At 44.2% G+C, this 22004-nt stretch overlaps 1 long non-coding RNA gene across 1 annotated transcript; it reads right to left on the reverse strand.

Annotated features, from left to right (window-relative positions):
* Positions 1–1800: 1800 nt before the first annotated feature.
* Positions 1801–14326, reverse strand: LOC148136128 (uncharacterized). The gene is made up of 3 exons (XR_015754765.1): positions 14223–14326; positions 8262–8346; positions 1801–1873 (listed from the first exon to the last, which is right to left on the reverse strand). It is a non-coding gene; the product is annotated as an uncharacterized LOC148136128 (long non-coding RNA).
* Between the last annotated feature and the right edge of the window lie 7678 nt (positions 14327–22004).

Genomic DNA, 22004 nt, shown 5'->3' on the forward strand with positions numbered 1-22004 from the left:
ATTCACACACAATATTCAACATTCTGAGCCCACACGATTATGCACACACTTTATTGACCAGCATGTGGCCACAGGATTATTCACACACTGTATTGATCATCCTCAGGCCACAGGATTATTCACACATTGTATTGACATATGTCAAGCCACAAGATTATTCTCACACAGTATGGACCACCCTCAGGCCAAAGGATTATTCACACACAGAATTGATCATCCTCAGGCCGCAGGATTATTCTCACACAGATTGACTATCCTCAGGCCACAGGATTATTTACACACAGAATTGACCAACCGCAGACCACAGGATTATTCTCACACAGATTGACTATCCTCAGGCCACAGGATTATTTACACACAGAATTGACCAACCGCAGACCACAGGATTATTCTCACACAGTATTGACCATCCTCTGGCCACAGGATTATTCACATACCATATTGTCTATCCACATGCCAAGGGTTATTCACACACAGTACTGGCCACACAAAGTGAGAGCGTTAGAGGTGCTCGGAGGAGCAAACAGAGATGTGGAGTGTTGTTGCGACTGGAAAAGGGTCTGAAAAGGATTTTACAGAGACAGGGTGGACTGTAGTTATTGCGAAAAACTACAGAAATAGTGATTATTGTACTGAGTGCAGGATGAGATTATTGAGATTCGGCATGTTATCAAGACTGGAGCAATTTACAAATAGGAAGAATCATCAATATTGGAGTAGGGATCAAATTAATAGTGGGATTGTGGGCGGGGTTCAGGTTACAGAAGTAAGATCTTTTCTGGGAATTACAAGCATTCAAGGACCTGGCACAGATGAGTTGGACCGAAAGGTAGGTTTCCTTGCTGAATGACTCCATCCCATGACAAAAGTCAGCGTGATAGGGAGAAATATAGAACAGAAAGATACCAGGATTCAAAACCATCTCCTTGGGGGAGGCCTGCTTTCCCCTCTGTAGTACTGATCCTCACTAAGACAGCACAGGCCTGGATTGATAACTGTTAACTTCCTATATTGACATAGGAAGGCTCAATACAGCAGAGATGAAAGTAAACAAGAGAGTGGGGATTGAGCCTGGGACCATCACACTCTGTGTTCACCCTTCAACTCTGCATCTATGTCATGTCCTCCATACCAAAGAGCGATCGCTGAAATGCTCTCTGCTCAGTTCACTGAGTGGTCCTATCTCGCTGCAGGATTTCTTGAAGGCTCCAGGTCTCTCTTCCCTCTGAATGAAATGTATCCCAATCTGCTTTGGGAGGTAAGGGAGGAGATTGCTGGGGCCCTGGTGGATATATTTAATACATTGCTGACCACGGATGAAATGCCGAATGACTGGAGGATAGCAAATGTGGTTCCTTTGTTCGAGAAGGGCAGCAGGGATAGGCCAGGAAATTACAGAGCAGATAGGTCACCCCATTAGAGGAACGATGTGTAAGATTTGGAAAGGGTTCAGTGGAGATTTACAAGGATGTTACCTGGTATAGATGGAATGTGATATGAGGAACTTGAAGCTGTTTTTGTTCGAGAGAAGACATTTGAGATGAATTATTTGAGACATTAAGATAATCAGAAAGTGAAATGGATTGGACAGTGAGAGCCGTTTTCCTCAGATGGTGATCTGAGGGGGAGATAGCTTTAAATTGAGGGGTGAAAGATATATGACAGATGTCAGAGATAGTTTCTTTACTCAGAGTAGTAGGGGCATGGAACAAACTGCCTGCAACAGGAGTCGATCTGCTAACCTTAAGGGCATTTAAACAGTCATTGGATAGTCACATGGATGAGAATGGAATAGTGTTGGCTACTTGGGCTTCGCATTGGTTCCACAGGTTGGCACAACATCGAGAGCCGAAGGGCCGCCATGTTCTATGTTCTAGAGGGAATAAACATAAGGTGAGAGGGGAAAGACTTCAAAGGGATTGGAGGAGAACATTTTTCACACAAAGGATGGTGCAGGTGGTAGAGAAAAGTACAATAACAACATGTAAAAAAGATTTTGGCAGAAACATGGAGAGGAGAAGGTTTGAAGGGATTTGGGTCAAATGCAGGGAAACGCGACTCTGGTCAACATGGACTAGTTGGATCGAAGGAACTATTTTCGTGCTGCATGACTTGGTCTCCTCCTCCAATAACTGGAGACAACCAAGATAAGGCATGTTGTAGACACTGAAGCAAGTTACAGCGATAGGGATAGTAATCTGGAATGCAGTACGTTTCAAATACGTGGAGTGACTGTTGGGATAGGAGGAGGTTACAGAGATACGAACTGTTATCGGAGTTAAAAATTATTGAAGACACCGGTCCACAAGACATGCCACGGGTGCCGTGTTGGAGTGTAGGAAGTTTTAGTACAACAGAACTTAAAGTAGGGGTGGGGATTGTGCGTGGGGTGGGCCTGTACTGTATTCCCCCTCCAGATCTTTATCGATGTCATGTCTTGTTAACAGAGGTTTGGAGCCTTCTCATTCCTCTCTTCTCGGTTATCGAGACTGAATGAAGTTATCAGTACTGATGGTTGCAGAGGTAGCAAGGACTCTTCAGACTGGCCACGGTTACCAGCAGAGAGAGTTGTTCAGACTGGAAGAGGTGACAGTCATCAATAGGATGGTACACATTCACGGATGATTTTAGTGACTGCAGGAGGTTACAGAGTTAAGAAGGCTAGTAGTGATGGGAGGAGGTCACAGAGATAGATAAAATTGCAGAGATTGGCCGAGGTTACAGATCTGGGGAATGGTCACGTGGCTTCATAATTTACACAAAGGGAGGATGGGCAGGAAAGACTGTGGGAGCTGGAGGGGTTTATACAGATAAGGAGGTTTATAGGGATGGTAGAAGGTTCATGGGAGTGAGGTGCTGTAGGATAGGATGGAGGAGTGCTGTGGGATTGGAGAAGTTTGCAGTGATATCATATGATGGAAAGGCTTGAGGAAGGTACACAGATGGGGCGATTGGTAAGGGCTGGAGGATATTAAAGAGACAGGGTGGGCTGTAGGTACTGGACATTTTGACAGAGATAAGGATAAGGTAGTGTTTGGGGATAATGACCATAATTCTGTACGTTTTGAAGTCATGATGGAAAGAGCTAAGGATCATGCAGAAGTTGTGTGTCTAAATTTGGGGAATGCCACTATCATTTCATTATCACTATCACTGATCATTATTACTAGCATTAGACAGGATTTGAAAAATATAGACTCAGAGGAACTATTTGCAGTCGAGCCTACAATTGGAAAAAGGGAGTATTTTCAAGTGATACATTGAGAATTCAGGGCCAGCGTGTACCATGAACAGTGAATGACAAAGGCACCAAGTTCAGCGAATACTAATCAAGTGATATTGTGAGTTTGGTAAAGAAAATACAGTGCAATAAAACCAGGTGAAGCCCTTCAACAACTATAGAGAGTGCAAGGGGGTCCTTAAAAATGAGGGGCACTCAATGGCCATGAAACCTCCTTGGCAGACACTAGTAAGGAAAAGCTACAAGATATTTTATGACGAGAGTCAGAGTAAGAAGATTCCCAGCTAAAGAGTGCGGCCTGTTGGAAACCAAAGGGACGATCTGCGCATGGAGCCAGAGGAAGTAGCTGAGGTCTTCAATGTATGCTTCCCATCTGTATTCACACAGGAGAAAGATACTGTAGCCAGGGAATTCAGTCGGGATGTGAGACTCGAGAACATGTTAAGATCAATAAGGAGGTATTAAATGCTTTCACAGGCATAAAGGGGGAGAAATCCCCAGTGCCCAATGAAATGTATTGCAGGCTGCAGTGGGAGGTAAGGGAGGAGATTGCTGGGGCCCTGGTGGATCTATTTAATACTTTGCTGGCCACAGGGATATTAGGTAAAAATTGGGAACAATTCTGAGGGACAAGATGTATCAACATTGAAAAGGAAGGAATAGATTCAGGACAGATTTTGTAAAGGAAAACCCTGTCTGATGAATTCAATTGAGTTTTTTTGAAAAGTTATCTAAAAATATTTATGTGAGCAGTGCAGATGACGTGGTTATCATGGTGTTCGGTAAGGCCTTTGACAAGGTCTCAGTCAATATGTAAATGGCCCAACTGCAGAAAGGAGCGAAACCTGACATCCCCTTGGGAAACAAGGTAAGGAATAGGACTGAGGTGTTAGTGAGGGAGCACTTTGGCAAAGTGACCGCAATTCTATTGGTTTGAAAATAGCTTTGCTGAAAGACAGGCCTGGTCCAAAGGTTAAAGTTATAAAATGTGGCAAGACAAATCTCGATAGTATTAGACATGAACCTTTTGAAAAAGTTGATTAGAGAGTCTATTTGCAGGTAAAGGGAATTCTGGCAATTGGGAATATTTTAAATGTGAGATAAAAGGACCGTTCAGCACCAGCATGTTCCTGTTAGTGTGCAGCTCAATGCTGGCAGCTTTCGGAAACACTGGCGGTCTACTGAGACTCTGGTCAAAGAAAAGGGGGCACATGTCATGTATAGCCAGCTGGATCAAGAGAATCCCTGAGGAGCATAGGGGCTGTAGGAATACTCCTTGGATGGAAATCAGGAATGCAGAAAGGGGACATGAAATAACTTTGACAGATAAAGTTAAGGAGAATCCAAAGATATTCTACAAGTGTATTAAGAGCAAAAGAAGAGTTCGGGACAAAACCAGTATTCTTTATGATCAACAAATCCAACAATGTGTGAAACGAAAAGATCCTAAACAAATATTTCACTTTGGAGCTTACTGTGGATAAGGTCTGGGGCGCTCAGGGAATTAAACATTGTTTGGCCAGACCACTATTGGAATATTGTGTGCAATTCTGGTCTCAATGCCATCGGAGGGATGTTGTGGAACTTGAAAAGGTTCAGAAGAAATGAATAAGGATGTTGCCAGGATTGGCAGGTTTGCGCTACAGAGAAAAGCTGAATAGACTGGGATTATTTTTACTTTAACATGGGTCGCTGAGGAGTTATCTTATAAAGGTTTCGTAAAATCATGATGAGCATGGATAGGGTCAATAGATAAGAGACTTTTCTCCGGTCGTGGGGGGGGGGGTGGGGGTGGGTGGGTGGGCGGGGGGGGGGGGTGGAGTCCAAATCTTCAAGACTCAAGGTGAGAGGAAAAGATTTAGGTGAAGATTTAGAAGGGACCAAAGGGACAGCTGGTTCCTGCAGAGGTTGGTATATGTTTGATATAAGCTGCCAGAAGAAATAGTGGAGGCTGACAGAAATATATTTAGCAGGCATCTGGATGTGTATATAAATAGGAGGATTTTAGAGGGATATTGGCAAAGTTCTGGCAAAACGTCATGGTGGAGTTGGACCAAAGGGTGAGTTTCCGTGTTGTACATCTCGATGACGCCATGTCTTGAAATGAGTCCACATTATAGAAGAGGCGGTGTTGGAAGTTTTAAAACATAGAGGTAGATAAATCCCCAGGACCTGATCAAGTGTATCTCAGAACATTGTGGGAAGCTGGGGAAGAAATTGTAGGGGCCTGAGCAGTGATATTTGTGGCATTCTGGGCAGTGATGGAGGTTTTCTGAGATTACAAAGGGATTTTGATGAAATGAGTGAATGGCTGAAAAACTGCAGATGGAGTTCAATTCGGGTAAATGCGAGGTAATGCATTTAGGTTACAACAAACAAGGGTCGAGCTTTCACAATTAATGGTAGGGTCTTCAGTAGTATTGTACGCCTTGGGGTTCAGGTACGTAATTCTTTGAAGTTTGCCACAAGGAGAGACAGGATGGTTATAAAGGGTACTTGCCTTCATTGCTCAGTCATTCGAGTTTAGGAGTTTGGGAAGTCATGTGGAGATTGTACAGGACATTGGTAAGGCCTGTTCTGGAATACTCTGCCCAGTTATAGGAAGGATATTAAGCTGGAGAGGGTTCAGATCACATTTACCGGGATGGTGATGGGTATAGAAGGTTTCAGTTATAAAGGAAGGTTGTACAGTCTGGGACATTTTTCACTTGAGCCTGGAGGCTGAGAGGTGACCGTATAGAAGTCTACAAAATAAGAAGGGATATAGATAGAGTTAATGTGACTTGTCTTGTCCAAATAGCAGGTCATTTTAGGACTAGGGGCTACATTTCTTAAGGTTAGAAGGGAGAGATTTACAATCAGAAAACATGAGGAGCAAACTGTTACAGAGTGTGTTTTGTGTGTGGAATGAAATTTCCAAGGAAGGGGTGAATGTGTGTACAATTACAATGCTTAAAATATTAGTACAGGAATAGGAAAGGTTTGAAGGGATGTGATCCAGGAACAGGCAGGAGGGACAAGGTTAGTTTAAGATTATGGTCGGCATCAACCGAACAGCTAAATTCCGTGCTGTATGACTACATGATGATGAAAATAATGCTGTAGCCTTATTTCAGAAAGACTGCAAGGGGAAGCCAAGGAAGTGCAGACTGAGCAGACAGAAATCAAGGATCGGTAAGGTGTTGGAGATCATTCTGAGACGTAGGATTTACATGCATTTGGAAAGACAAGGATTGATTACAGACAGTTAGAGTGGCTTTGTGCGTGGGAAAACATGTCTCACAAACTTGACTGATTTTGTTGAATATGTGACCAAAATAGACAGATGAAGGCAGAGCAATAGACATTGTTTCTGACTTCAGCAAGGCCTTTGACAGGGTTGAGCAGGGAACACTGGTTAGTAAGGTTAGATCACATGGGATCAGCAAGAGCTAGCCAACTGGATACACAATGGGTTTGATAGGAGGAGGCAGAGGGTTGTTGTTCAGACTGGAGGCCTCTGACCAGCAGTGTGCTGTGAGGATTGGTGCTGGGGCCACTGTTGTGCATCAACTACATAGACAATTTGGGTGAAAATATAGGAGTCACTGTTGTTATGTTTGTGGATACCAAAATTTATGGTCTCCTGTGCAGTAAATACAGTTATCAAAGGGGATCGTGATCAACAGGGCCAATGGGCTAAGGAATGAAAGATGGAGTTGAATTCAGGTGTTGGATTTTGTTTCGGCAAACCAGGGTAGGGCCCTGGGCAGTGTTGTCGGACAGAGAGAGACCAAGGGCTGCAGTTACATTGTTCCTGGGAAGTGACATCACAGGTGGACAGGGAGGGGAAAGCACTCTTTTTTGTTCCATACATTGGACAAAGGACCGAGTGAATGAATTGGAGCTATTTGTAATATTGCCCTCAATATTTGTCTTGGACATCGGAGGCAACGGGTGACCTTATAAAAGGTTTGTAAAACCATGCAGACCACAAGGAATGTGAATAGCCAAGGGTAGGTGAGCCCAAAACTGGAGGGTATAAGCAGGAGGTGGCAGAGCAAAGATTTAAAGAGGGAGTGGAGGGACAACATGATACACAGAGGAAGGTGCAGAGACAGAACAGACTGCCAGACGGAATGGTCGAAACAAGTACAATTACAACATGGAAAAGACACTTGGGCAGGTACATAGAGAGTAGACGGTTTGAAGAGACATGGGTCAAACGCAGTCAAACCTGACTCGTTCAGTTTCGGAAACCTGGTTAGCATAGACAGGTTGGGCTGAAGGGTCTGATTCCATGCTGCCTGACTCTATGTCTCCAGTTATTGGAGGAGGAGACAATCTAGACAAGGCATGTTGTTGAGACTGAAGCAAGTTACAGAGATAGGGATGGTAGTCTGGAATGCAGTACGTTTCAATTATGGGAAGGGACTGTAGACAGGGGAGGAGACGACAGAGCTAAGAGCTGTTATAGGAGTTAAAACTTATTGAAGACACTGGTCCACAAGAAATGCCATAGATACAGTGTTGGGGGGAAATACACAACAGAGAAATCCCAGGCAGCATTCCCACCCTCTCTTGGGAGGCCTGCTTTCCCCTCTGTTGCCCGGGTGCTCACAAAGACTGCACAGGTCTGGATTGATAACTGTGACATTCCCGACACTGTCTCAGTACAACAAAACTTACAGTGGGGTGGTGGTTAAGCCTAAGGTGTGTCTGTATTGTACTCCCCCTCCAGCACTGTATCTCTGTCATGTCTTCTTAGCCAATCTTTGGAGCCCTCTCATAGCTCTCTGCTCTGTGCACTGTGAGTGATCTCACCTCACTGCAGGATTTATTGAAGGCTCCTGATCTCCCTTCCTTTTGCCTCTCTGGCTGACCAACCATCTTCAATGAGGTGATGGGTGAGACACCCAGCAGTTGGGAAGTCAACTGAGTCAGGAACTTCCTAAATACCCACAGGAGACAGAGAAATAGACAGACTCTGAAATTAGGGTGATGGAAACAGATGGAGAATGGTAATAATTATCATACTGACCTGGAAAATCCCAGTCTCCATCCCTGGCCTATGCGGCCTCTTCTCTCTGGAGTGGACAATTCTGTTACCTCAGGATCTGGTGTAGCTGCAAGAGCAAGAGACACTGACAGAGGCAGCAATTAGACCCACACAGTGAGGGATACCATGTGGAGAGATACTGAGTGATATCAGCAGAGTATAGGGATGGGAAACCTGTAAGAAGGCAAAGTGATGGCCTGGTGGTATTATCGCTGCGCTATTTATCCAGGAACTCAGCCCATGTTCAAAACCCACCATTGTAAATAGGTGAATGCATGAGTGCTGTGGGGACTGGAGAAGGTTACAGTGATATCATGTGCTGTAGAGGCTGGAGGAAGGTGCACAGATGGGGAGGTTGATAAGGACTGAAGAATGTTAGAGCAAGGTGGGGCTGTAGGGTTCTGGATAGGATGATAGTGACAAGGATTTATGGAGCTTTTTTGAGCAGAGACCATAACTGTTAGCTTCACAGACATTATGGAAAGAGATAAGGATAATGCAGAAGCTAAGTATCTAAACTTTGGGAGGCTATTTATCATTATACTATCACTGTCACTCGATGTTATCATTATCATTAGACTGGCAAGCCCTAACTGCAAGGAACGACACTTGTTGGAGTCTCTATTTGGAACACGGGAGATGTTTAATGTGATGCAGTGAGAATTCAGAGCCAATGTGTTTTGCGAGGAGTGAATGCCTCAGGCAGCACATCTCGCGAATACTGATCAAGCGATATTGTGAGTTTAATAAAGAAAATACAGTGCAATAAAGAAACAGCCGAGGAGCTTCTAAAGTAGAGAGTGCCGGGGTAGGGGGGTGGGGGGGGGGGGAGGGTTGCTTAAAAATGAACAAGCAAACAATAGTCACAAAATATCCTCAGCAGATAATGTTAAGGAAAAGTCACAAAGCATTTAGGAAGTATAGTTAGAGTAAGAGGATTCCTAACTAAGTAGTGGGGCCTGTTGGAAACCAAAGGGACAATCTGTGCATGGAGCCATCTGTATTCACACAGCAGAAATACATTGTAGCCGGGGATGGTGAGGTTCTGGAACACATTAAGATTAATGAGGAGGAGGCGTTAAATGTTTTCACAGGCAAAAAGGTGGAGAAATTCCCAGTAACAATAAAATATGTCCCAGGCTGCTATGGGAGGTAAGGAAGCAGATTGCTGGGGCCCTGGTGGATATAGTTGATACTTTGCTGGCCACAGGTGAAGTGCCGAATGACTGGAGGATCTCTAATGTGGTTCCTTTGTTCAAGAAGGGCAGCAGGGATAGGCCAGGAAATTACAGAGCAGATAGTCTGACAGCATTGGGAGGGAAATTATTGGAAACAATTCTGAGGAACACGATGAATCAACATTCGAAAGGACAGGAATACATTATGGATTGTCTGTATGGATTTCATAGAGGACTGTCCTCTGATATTCATGAGGGCAGAGCAGATAATGTGGTTTACATGGAGTTCATTAAGGTCTTTGACAAGGTCCCATATGGAAGTCTGGTCCAAAAGGGAAGAGCCCATGGGATCCAAGGCAAGTTTGCAAATTGGATTCACAATTGGTGGAGGGTTGCTTTTGTGAGTGAAAGCCTTTGTCCAGCGGATGTACCACAGGGATCTGTGCTGGAACCATTGCTGGTTATTATGTACATTAATAACTTGGATATGAAAGCAGAAGGAATCATTAGTAGGTTTACAGATGACATGAAAGGTGAGGGCGTTGCCCACAGTGAGGGGGATGGTCTCAGGCTATAGTCTGATATCGATCAGATGATAAACTGAGCAGAGTAATGGCAGATGGAGTTTACTTCTGATCACTGTGAGGTAATGCACTGTGGGAAGTTTAATAAATGAACAATATACATCACGAATAGTAGGTCCTCCTGGAGAACTGAGGAACACAGGGACCTTGGTGGACAGGTCCCTGGATGTCTGAAAGTGTCAGCACAGGTAGACAGGGTGGGAAAGGCACCTGAATTGGGAACAGGAGGGGGACCCATATCCTGGTGGTGAGAGTTCCTGGATCTGCTCAAGACGATTTAAACTCATCTGGCAGGGGTGTGGGACCCCAAACAATCATAAGGCCAGAAAGAAAGTGGAGGCTTGTACAAATGTTCAAGAGAGCAATATAAATAGACAAGGCAGGCAAGAACATAGCTGACAATGAGGGAAAACTGGTGGATTAAATTGCATTTATTTCAATGCAAAGGGCCAGACAGATAAGGCAGATGAATCCAGAGCATGGATGGGAACATGGGACTGGGATGTTGTAGGTATTACAGAGACACAGCTGAGGGAGCAACAGGACCAGCAGCTCAATGTTCCAGGGGACAGATGCTACAGGAAGGATAGAACAGGAGGCAAAACAGGAGGAGAGCTGGTGGTTTTGATTGGGGGAAACATCCCAGTAGTACCTAGAGGGAATATTCATGCAGGATCGCCCAGTTACGCGATATTAGTGGAACTGAGAAATAAAAATTGATCATCAGTTTTCTACAGTTGTACTACAACGATAGGCAATGGGAGATGAAGGAGCAAATATGTCAGGAGATCTCAGATACTTGTTAGAATAATAGGGTTGTAACGGTAGGGGATCTTAACCTTTCCAAACCTTGACTGAGATTGCTACTGTGTTAAGCACTTGGATGGAAGGAATTTGTTAAGTGTGTTCCGAAAACTCCCAGTCATTATGTAAATGGCCCAACTGGAGAATGGGGCTAAACCTGACCTCCCCTTGGGAAACAAGGTAAGGAACGGGACTGAGATATTAGTGGGGGAACACTTTGGTAAGACCCCACAATTGTATTAGATTGAAAATAGTGAGAAAAGGACAGGCCTGGTCCACAAGATCAAGTTCTTCAAGGGAGCAAGATAATATTAGACAGGAATTTTTAAAGTAGATATAGGGAGGCTATTTGCAGGTAAAGGGAAGTCTGGCAAGTAGGAATATGTTTAAACCGAAATAAAAGGAGCGTTCAGTGCCAGCATGTTCCTGTTAGTGTGCAGCTTAATGCTGACTGAATTAGGAAACACTGGTTAACTCTCGAGGCTCTGGTCAAGAAAGAAAAGGGGGCACATGTCAGATATAACTGGCTGACTCAAGTGAATCCCTTCAGGAGCATCGGGGCTGTAGAAAAACACTTAGGAAGGAAATCAAGAATGCAAAAAGGGGACACGAGATCGCTTTGGCAAAGAAAGTTAAGGAGAATCCAAAGAGATTCTACAAGTGTGTTAAGGGAAAAAGAAGAGCAAGGGACAAAACCGGTATCCTTAATGATCGATGAAGCCAACGATGTGTGAAACTACAAGATCCAAAACAAATATTTCAATTTGTAACTTACTGTGGATAAGGCCTGGGGCACTCAGGGAACTAAACAGTGTTTGTCCTGACTATTATTGGAACACTGTGCAATCTGGTCTCAATGCCATCGGAAGGATGTTGTGGAACATGAAAGGGTTCAGAAGAAATGACCAAGAATGTTGCTAGGCTTGGAGGGTTTCTGCTACAGGGAAAAGCTGAATAGGCTGGGGCTGTTTTCACTTGAACATGGGAAGCTGAGGAGTTACCTGCTGAAGGTGTCTAAAATCATGATGCTCATTGATAGGGCCAATAGACAAGATCTTTTCCCAAGGGTGAGGGATTCCAAACCGACAGGGCAAAGATTTAAAGTGCAAGGAAAACTTTTTAAAGGGATCTAAAGGATAACTGGCTCCCGCAGAGTGTATGGAATAGGCTGCCAGAGCAAATAGTGAAGGCTGATAGAAACACATTTAAAAGGCATGTGGATGGGTATATGATAGGGGGGGGGGGGGGGGGGGGGGGGAGGGGGGCGGGGTTCAGAGAGATATTGGCAAAATTCTAGATGTGACTAGATACTTGGTCCGAAGGGCCTGTTTCCGTGCTGTACATCTCTATGACTCAATGTCTTGAAATGAGTCCACATTATAGGAAAGGAGGTGCTGGAGGTTTTAAAACACAAAGGTAGATAAATCCCCAGGACCTGATGAAATGTATCTCAAGACATTGTGGGAAGCTGGTGAAGAAATTGTAGGGCCCCTCGCAGAGATATTTCTACCATAGAGAGCTATGTGTGATAGACAGGTAGACTGGAGGGTGTGGCATTGTGGACAGTGAAGAAGGTTTTCTGAGATTACAAGGGGATCCTGATGAAATGCGTGAACAGCTGAAAAACTGTAGATGGAGTTCAATCTGAATAAATGCGAGGTAATGCAGTTGGTACAACAAACACGGGCAGGGCTTATACAATTAATGGTAGGACCTTCGGTAGTGTTGTAGAACAGAGGGACCTCATGGTTCATGTACATAATTTTTTGAAGGTTGCAACATGGAGAGACAGGATGGTTAAAAAAAAGAGGCTTGCCACACTTGCTTTCATTACTCAGTCTTTTGGATATAGGAGTTGGGAAGTCGCATTGAGATTATACAGGCCATTGGTGAGTCCTCTTCTGGAATATTGTGTCCAGTTCTGGTCGCCCAGTTATCGGAAGGATATTATTAAGCTGGAGAGGGTTCAGATGAGATTTACTGGGATGTGGCTGGGTATGGAAGGCTTCAGTTATAAAGAAAGGCTGGATAGGTTGGTATTTTTTTCATTGAAGGAGCAAGTAAGGACTGCAGATGCTGGAGATCAGAGCTGAAAATGTGTTGCTGGAAAAGTGCAGCAGGTCAGGCAGCATCCAAGGAGCAGGAGAATCGACGTTTCGGACATGAGCCCTTCCTGAAGAAGGGCTCATGCCCGAAGCGTCGATTCTCCTGTTCCTTGGATGCTGCCTGACCTGCTGTGCTTTTTCAGCAACACATTTTAAGCTCATTTTTTCATTGAAACCTGAATGTTGACAGATGACCTCATAGAAGTTTATAAAATAATGAGGGGGATAGATAGAGTTAATGGGAGTTGTCTTTTCCCATGGACAGGGGAGTTTCAAGACTAGGAGCTACATTTCTAAGTGTAAGAGGAGAGACATTTAAAAAAAAGACATGAGGGACACATTGTTACACAGACGGTGTATTGTGTGTGGAATGAACTTCCCAAGGAAGGGGTGAACATGGGGACAATTACAATGTTTAAAAGACATTTGGATTAGAATAGGAATAGGAAAGGTTTGAAGGGCCGACATAAGGTGAATAGCCAAGGGTAGGTGAGTCCAAAACTCGAGGGTATAAACATGAGGTGAGAGAGCAAGGATTTAAAGAGGGAGCTGAGGGGCAACATTTTCCACAGGGGATGGTGCATAGATGGAATGGACTGCCAAAAGAAATGGTAAATACAAGTACAATTACAACATGGAAAAGACATCGGGAGGTACATGGAGAGGAGAAGATTTGAAGGGATATGAGCCAAACACAGGCAATTCCGACTCATTCCATTTAGGAAACCTCGGCTGAAGAATCATGCAGCACAGAAACAGACCCTATGTCTCCAGTTGTTGGAGAAGGAGACTATCGAGAAAAGGCATGTTGTAGAGACTGAAGCAAGTTACAGCGATATGGATGGTCGCCTGGACTGGAGGTTTTCAAATATGTGAAGTGATTGGTGAGAGGGGAGGAGATGACAGATATAGCAACTGTTATAGAATTTAAAATGATTGAAGACACCGGTCCACAAGACAAGCCACAGATACAGTATTGGAGAGGGAATAGGAAATAGAAAGATCCCAGGAAGCATTACCACCCTCTCGTGGGAGACCTGCTTTCCCCTCTGTTGTCCCGTTGCTCACCAAATCAGCACACGCCTGGATTGAAACTGGAAATTCCCGATGCTGTCTCAGTACAAAACAAACCTTAAAGTAAAGGTGGTGCCTGAGCTTGGGGTGTGTCTGAACTATGCTCCCCCTCCAGCACTATGTCTAAGTCATGTCTTGTTAGCTGATGTTTGGAGCCCTCTCATTGCTCTCTGCTCTGTGCACTGTGAATGATCTTACCTGGCGGCAGGATTTATTGAAGGCTTCTGACCTCTCTGGCTGACCAACCATCTTCCCAACCAGCAGTTGGCAAGTCTATTGAGTCAGGAACTCCCTGAGTACCTGTAGAAAACACAGAAATAGGCAGAATGGGAAATGAGACTGATGCTGTGAAGGTTATACATGTAGAATGGCACTGAGCCCCACAGAGATCTGGAAAATCCCAGTCTCCAATCCTGGCCTGTGCTGCCTCATCTCTCTGGAGTGGAGAGTTCTGTTGGCTCAGAATCTGGAGTAGCTGCAAGAGTGAGAAACGCTGACAGAGACAGGAATTAGACCCACACAATGAGGGATACCACATGGAGAGGTCCTGAGTGATATCACCACAGTGCAGGATTAAACAATTGTGCAGGAAGAAAGGGTTTTGATTCATGTTGCACTGGGATGTGGAACCTGTGAGCAGGCGAAGTGATGGCCTAGGGGTGTTATTGTGTGACAATTTATCCAGAAACTCAGCAAATGTTCTCTGGACACATGTTCAAATCCCACCATTGCAAATGATTAAATGTGAATTAAATGCTTCAAAAAAGATGTAATGAAAAACCTGTAAGTGAATATTAAACAATTGCTGATGTTAAGAAAAATCCATCGGGTGCATTCCTGTCTTTAGTGAAGTAATCTAAGATGGGACTGGGATATCACAGGTATTACAGAAACAACAGCTGAGGGAGGGACAGGACAGGCAGCTCAATGTTCCAGGGGACAGATGCTGCAGGAAGGACAGAAGGGGAGCTGAGAGAGGAGGAGAGCTGCTGGTTCTGATTGGGTGAAACATCACAGCAGGACTGAGAGAGGATATTCCTGCGGGATCGCCCAGTGAAGTTGTGTTCGTGGAATTAATCAATAACAATGGGTCTTCCCTTTCCTCTGATTGTTCTACAGACCCCGATAGCCCGCCCTCCTGCACCTTGACCTTCTCAAGATGGCGGCCCTGAGGCCCGCGCTCCCTCTTCTCTCAAACAAATGGCGGCCGTTTCCCTGATCAGAGACCGCCACCTCTTTACCCGGGACTTGTGAATTCTCTCCGCTCCTTTCTCCCAGCGAGGCTCCCACACACCGGCTCTGAAGCCGATCGCAGCCGCTGCCGGGGAAAGCAGCTCCATGTCTCTCTACGTCCTGACCAATGTGACACTGCGCATGCTCTGCATAGAAACCAAACTGCGCGTGCGTCAGAGGTTATCAGTGAGTTTATAGAGAATATTCATATTCGCACAGACTGATGGGTAAAATATTCGTCATTAACAATTGCTTTGTCGAGTTATAATCATTGAGATGTCTCACACGTAAATTGTCCGGTCCAAATCAACCGTACCGGCCAGGTATGTAAATTACCAATCGTTCTGGGAGTTTGAAAAGAAGTTTCTTACTCGAGTAGTGTAAATCGATTGGAAATATGTACGTTATCAGATTTACATTTCAACTACAGTATTTTTTAAAAATCTCACATTGACTTATGAGAGACGTTTAATGCTCCACTATGTCGTGAGAATGATCAATCCTGCAAAATAGTTTGCTCTCTGACCAATCTTGAAGCGTTCACTCCCGAGAATGCTTTGGCCCCTCTCCTCATTCACTCTGGTTAGAGGACCGGCCGCTACTCGGTCCTTCTGTTCCGCCCCTTCCTCCCAATTGCTGAGTTGATTCAGGCGTGACTTAGCAGGCAAGGGACAAATGAAGTTCGAGTCGATGTTGTGTGACGCGGTGAAAATATCCCGAATCTTGGACGGAGAGGCCTGCGTTCAATTCACAGCTTGTGTAGGTGTGTGTAATAACAACTTTTAACAGGTTCATTAGGAAAACCAAGGGAAGTCAGGAACAGAGTGAAAACAAGAGAAAATGCATGCAATGTGGTGGGGCTCTCAATGCTCAGATTATTTGACTCTTTACCAAGCTATTCAGGGTCCCAGTACAGACTGTTGCACTCCTCTTAGCGCACAGCCAGATACCACGATTGTGGGGCAAAGTGGTGGGATGCAGAGGTGCTTTTCTGGAAGGCGCTCGGTTTTTGTGGTGAAAACAGTTGAGAAGGAGTCGGGTTTTGTATGGAGCTACCTGTCCCCCTCCTGTTGCAGCCTCTTATTACTGCCCTGACTACCTCGTACATGGAGAAAGTGAGGACTGCAAATGCTGGAGATCAGAGCTGAAAAATGTGTTGCTGGAAAAGCGCAGCAGGTCAGGCAGCATTCTCGACCTCGTACATGTTTGGTAGAGATCAATGACACTTCGTAAGCCCACAATACAAGATCCATCACTATGTTTAAGATAGTAAAAATCTCTTGTAGCACAATAGTCAGAGAACAATACAGCACAGAACAGGCCCTTCGATCCTTGATGTTGCGCCAACCTGTGAACTATTCTCAGCTCATCCCCCTACACTATCCTGAAATCACCTATGTGCTTATCTAAAGGATTGTTTAAATCTCACTAATGTGGCTGAGTTAACTACATTAGTAGGTAGTGGATTCCATGCCCTAACCACTCTGAGTAAAGAACCTGCCTCTGACATCTGTCTTAAATCTATCACCCCTCAATTTGTAGATATGCCCCCTCATACACACTAATGTCATCATCCTAGGAAAAAAGACTTTCACTGTCTACCCTATCTGAGCCTCTGATCATCTTGTATGTCTCTATCAAATCCTCTCTTAGCCTTCTTCTTGCCAATGAGAACACGTTCAAGTCTCTCAACCTTTCCTCATAAGACCTTCCCTCCAGACCACACAACATCCTGGTAAATATCCTCTGCCCCTTTTCCCATGCTTCCACATCCTTCCAGAAATATGGGTACCAGAACTGCACACAATATTCCAAATATGGCCACACCAGTGCTTTGTATAGTTGCAGCATGATATTGCGGCTCCAGAACTCAATCCATCTACGAATGAAGCCTAACACATTGTATGCTGCCTTAACAGTACTGTACACCTGGGTGGCAACTTTCAGGCATCTATGTATATGGCCTCCAACATCCTTCTGCACATCTACACTACCAAGAATCTTTCCATTGACCCAGTACTCTGCCTTCCTGTTATTCTTCACAAAGTGCATCACCTTACATTTAGCTGCATTGAACTCCATTTGCCACCATTAAGCCCAATTCTACAGTTTATCCAAGTTCCCCTGCAACCTGTAACATTCTTCCACACTGTCCACTACTCCACCGACTTTCGTGTTGTCTGCAAATTTACTAATCCATCCACCTATGCCTGCGTCTAAGACTTTTATAAAAATGACAAACAGCAGTGATCCCAAAACAGATCCTTGTGGCACACCACTAATAACCGCACTGGAGGCTGATTATTTTCCATCATCCACCACTCACTGCCTTCTTTCAGAAAGCCAGTTTCTAATCCAAACTGCTAAATCACACTCAATTCCATGTCACTGCATTTTCTCTAACAGCCTACCATGTGGAACCTTACCAATGCTTTACTGAAGTCCATGTATACCACGTCAACTGCCCCACCCTCATCTATATGCTTGGTCATCATCTCAAAAAACTCAATGAGGTTTGTGAGACACGACCTGCCCTTGACGAAACCATATTGATGATCTGAAATCATATTGTTGTTTGCCAGATGATTACAAATAGTGTCTCTTATAATCCTTTCCAAAACCTTTCCTACAACAGAAGTAAGGCTCACTGGTATATAATTACCTGGGTCATCTCTACTGCCCTTCTTGATCAAGGGCATAACATTTGCAATCATTCAGTCCTCTGGTACTGAACTTACAGGCAATGACAACTCAATATCAAAGCTGAAGTCTTTGCTATCTTCTCCATAGCTTCCCAGACAATCTACGGATAAATCCCATCTAGCCCAGGGGACTTGTCTACTTTCAATCCTTCTAGAATTGATAACACCTGTTCGTAACTAACTTTAATCCTTTCTAGTCTAACATCTTCTACCTCATTATTATCTACAATATTCTAATTTTCCTGAGTGAAAATCAATGAGAAATGTTTGTTTAGCACCTCTCCGATTTCCACAGTGTCCACACTCAACTTCCCACGTCTGTCTTAGATTGGCCCTATTCCTACCCTATCCTTTATTCCTCACATACCTATGGAAAGCTTTAGAGTTCTCCTTTCTTCTCTTCGCTAAAGACCACTCATGTCCTCTCTTTGCTCTTCTTAACTCTCTTTAAATCCTTCCTAGCTGATCTGTAAGTCTCCATCGCCTCATCTGTACCATTTGTCTCATCAACACATAAGCCTCCTACTTCTTCTTAACAAGAGATGCAATTTCTGTGGTAAACCACAGTTCCCTTACCTTATCACTTCCCCCCTGCCTGACAGGGACATACCTATCAAGGACACGCAATATCTGTTCCTTAAACCAGCTCCACATTTCCATTGTCTGCATCCACTGCATTTTGCTACCCCAACCTATGCATCCTAATTCTTGCTAAATTGCATTATAATTGCCACTGCCCCATCGATAGGTCTTCACCTGTGGCATGTACCTATCCCTTTTCATTGCTAAACTAAACATAACTGAATTATGATCACTCTCTCCAAAGTGCTCACCTACAACTAAATCAAACACCTAGTCCGGTTCATGACCAAGCACCAGATCCAATGTGGCCTCCCCTCTTGTCGGCCCTTTGACATACTATGTCAGGAAACCCTCCTGTACACATTAGACAAAAACTGATCCATCCGACGTACTAGAGTTATAGCATTTCCAGTCAATGTTGGGGAAGTTAAAGTCCCCCATAATGACCACCATGTTACTTTCACTCCTACCCAGAGTAATTTTGCTAATCCTCTCTTCCCCCTCCCTGGAACTCTGTGGTGGCCTAGAAAAAATCCAAGCAGTGTGATCTCCCCTCTCCTGTTTCTAACCTCAGCCCACACTACTTCAGTAGACAAGTCCTCATCAAATGTTCTCTCAGCCACCGTTATACTATCCTTGATTAACATGACATGCATGGGCCCATTGCGGTGCTTCAAATTCCATGAGGCAGCCATACTGTCTATGACAGACAGACTCAGTCTGGAACCTCCTCTATCCTTAAGACCTTATGCACTGCCCTACGCTCCTCCATTTCCCCTTTGCACGTTCCCTTTTCAACCCACCCCACCTGCATCACTCCACAATTGGAGCTGTCAAGGACAGAAGTCTGTGGAAAACCCTCCCTAACCTTCTCTAACCTCTTTTAAGATGTATTTTAAAATCATTCTCCTTAATCAATGTTTTGATCATCCATGAAGCACCTTAGGAGATTTGCCATTGTGAAAGATTCCATACAAAGCAAGTAGTTGTTGTTATTGCTGTACATTAGGAGAAACAGGAATGATGCTTTCAAAATTCTAACAAGAAAGTCACTGATAGGCGCAGTGTGTAGGCCAAATAATAACATCACATTGGGATGGGCAATAAACAAAGAAATAACTAATGCCTGTAAAAATGGCATGTCTATTACCATGGGTGATTGTAATCTACATGTAGATTGGTCGAACCAGCTCAGTCAGGGTAGCCTTGAGGAATTCATTAAGTGTATCCATGATAGTTTTTTTGAACAGTATGAAATGTAACCGAGAAGGAGCAAGCTATCCAAGATCTGGCCCCTGTGCAATGAGACAGGAATAATTAATGACCTCAGAGTTGGGGATCCTCTTGAAAGAAGTGATCACTGTATGGTTGAAGTTAGAATACATATGGAGAGTGTGAAGATAAAATCTAATACCTTGGTCCTGTGCTTGAACATGGGGAACTAAAATAGAATGAGGGAGAACCTGGACAAAGTAGACTGGAAACAAAGATTTTATGGTGGGACAGTTGATGAACAGTGAAAGATTTTCAAAGACATTTTAGGAAGTGCTCAGCAAAGGCATATTCCAGTGAAAAGGAAGGACTGTTCCTTCCTCACTGTTCCTCACTGTAAACGATGTCTCTTATTTTTATGTCATCTGCAAACTTACAATGTGCACTCTTGTCCAAATCATTGATATAGATAACAAACAGCAATGGGCCCAGCACAGACCCCTGAGGCACTCCACTGGTCACAGGTCTCCAGTCCGACAAGCATACCTCCACCATAGCCATGTTTTGCCAATTTGCCAGTTCACCTTGGATTCCATACGATTAACCTTCTGTAGTGGCCTACTATGTGGAACCTTATTAAAGGCCTTACTGAAACCCATATAGACTATGTTCACTACCCTGCTCTCGTCAAGCTTCGTGAACACTTTCTCAAAAATCTCTAACAAAATTTGTAAGGCATGATCCGGCATGTGCAAAGCCATGCTGACTGCTCCAAGTCAAACTCTGTCTTTCCAAATGCATGCGCATCTTATCTCTCAGAACCTTCTCAAGTGGTTTAGCGAAAACAGGTGTGAAGCTTAATGGTCTATATTTCCCAGGCTTTTCTTTGCAACCATTCTTGAATAAGGGCACAACATTTGCTACTGCCCAGCCTTCCGGGATCTTGGCCCTTAAACTTTATCTTTCGCCTCTTGCAGTGCTCTTCGATTTGTCTGGTCAGGACCGAGAGATTTGTCTGGCTTTGTGCATTCTAATATGTCCAACAGCACATCTACTGTGATATGGACAGTACCAAGATATGACAATTAACCTCCCAAAGGTTGCAGGTCTTCATGTCTTTCTTCATGGCAAACACAGAGGCGAAATTGAGGACCTTACACATTCAGGTTTTACACATGCATGCCCATTTTGGATTTTAAGGTATCCTATTCTCTCTCTAGTTGTTCTTTATCTTTACTATACTGAATTTGGATTCACCCTAATCTTCTTAGCTAAGGCTATCTCAAACCCCCTTTTCTCCTTGCTGATTTCCTTCTTTAGTAAGCTCCACTATCCCCTGTATACCTCCAGGGATTCCCTTGGTATGAGCTGCCTGAACCTGAGCCACGCCTTCTTTTTTTCTGGCCAGAGCTTCAATATCTCTTGATCTCCAGGGTTTTCTCTTCCAGTCTCATTTTACCTTCACCCTCTCAGGAAAATGGAAACCTTGAACTCAAACTATCTCACTTTTACAGCTCTCCCACCTGCCCGAGATCCTTTTACCTCGAAACAAACTACACCAATCATCCCTGCAATCCCCTGTCTAATTCCAACAACATACCCCAGTTTAGAACTTGAATCCGTGGACCAATTTTGTCCCTCCCATAACTATTTTAAAATTACTACAACTCTAATCACTTTTCCCAAAATGCTCCCCCACTTTATCTCCTTCACCTATCCTGCCCTATTTCCCAACAGTAGGTCGAATTTGTCCCTTCCCGAGTAGGATACTCTATATATTGCTTGTGGAAACTTTCCTGAACTGTTTCCATTTGCATTTCTCCATCGCAGTGATTTTCACATCCACGGCACCCCTTGTCAAGGCACAGTGGAGATATGGAGTGTAGATGGATGGGAGCTGCATATCCTGTCACTTCCAATATTGGCTGCAAGTTTCTCCACACTGGGCAGCGATCTAACACAATGTTATCGAACAATGCAACAGCCTGGGATAATATATGAATGAACCAGTGCAGTCTGCACAGCTCCCCACGCTGGACATTTAGCCCATGATTATAGATCAGGCATTGGTGTAGGCTGCACAGAGTTCCATTCTGGATATTGCTGGGTTGCATTCAGCAGTACGGGAGCCGGATCGACACAGTGCTCCATCCTGAAAGTATAATGGATGGGGTGGTTATGTGAGTTGGATTGCGAATGTGAGAGAACTAAACATCTGGCAATACATTTATTTTTTGTTTTCATTCTTGTG

This window comes from Chiloscyllium plagiosum, unplaced genomic scaffold (genome assembly GCF_037043375.1).
Source record: "Chiloscyllium plagiosum isolate Xiang-an unplaced genomic scaffold, Cpla_swu_hap1 HiC_scaffold_47, whole genome shotgun sequence".
NCBI lineage: Eukaryota > Metazoa > Chordata > Chondrichthyes > Orectolobiformes > Hemiscylliidae > Chiloscyllium > Chiloscyllium plagiosum.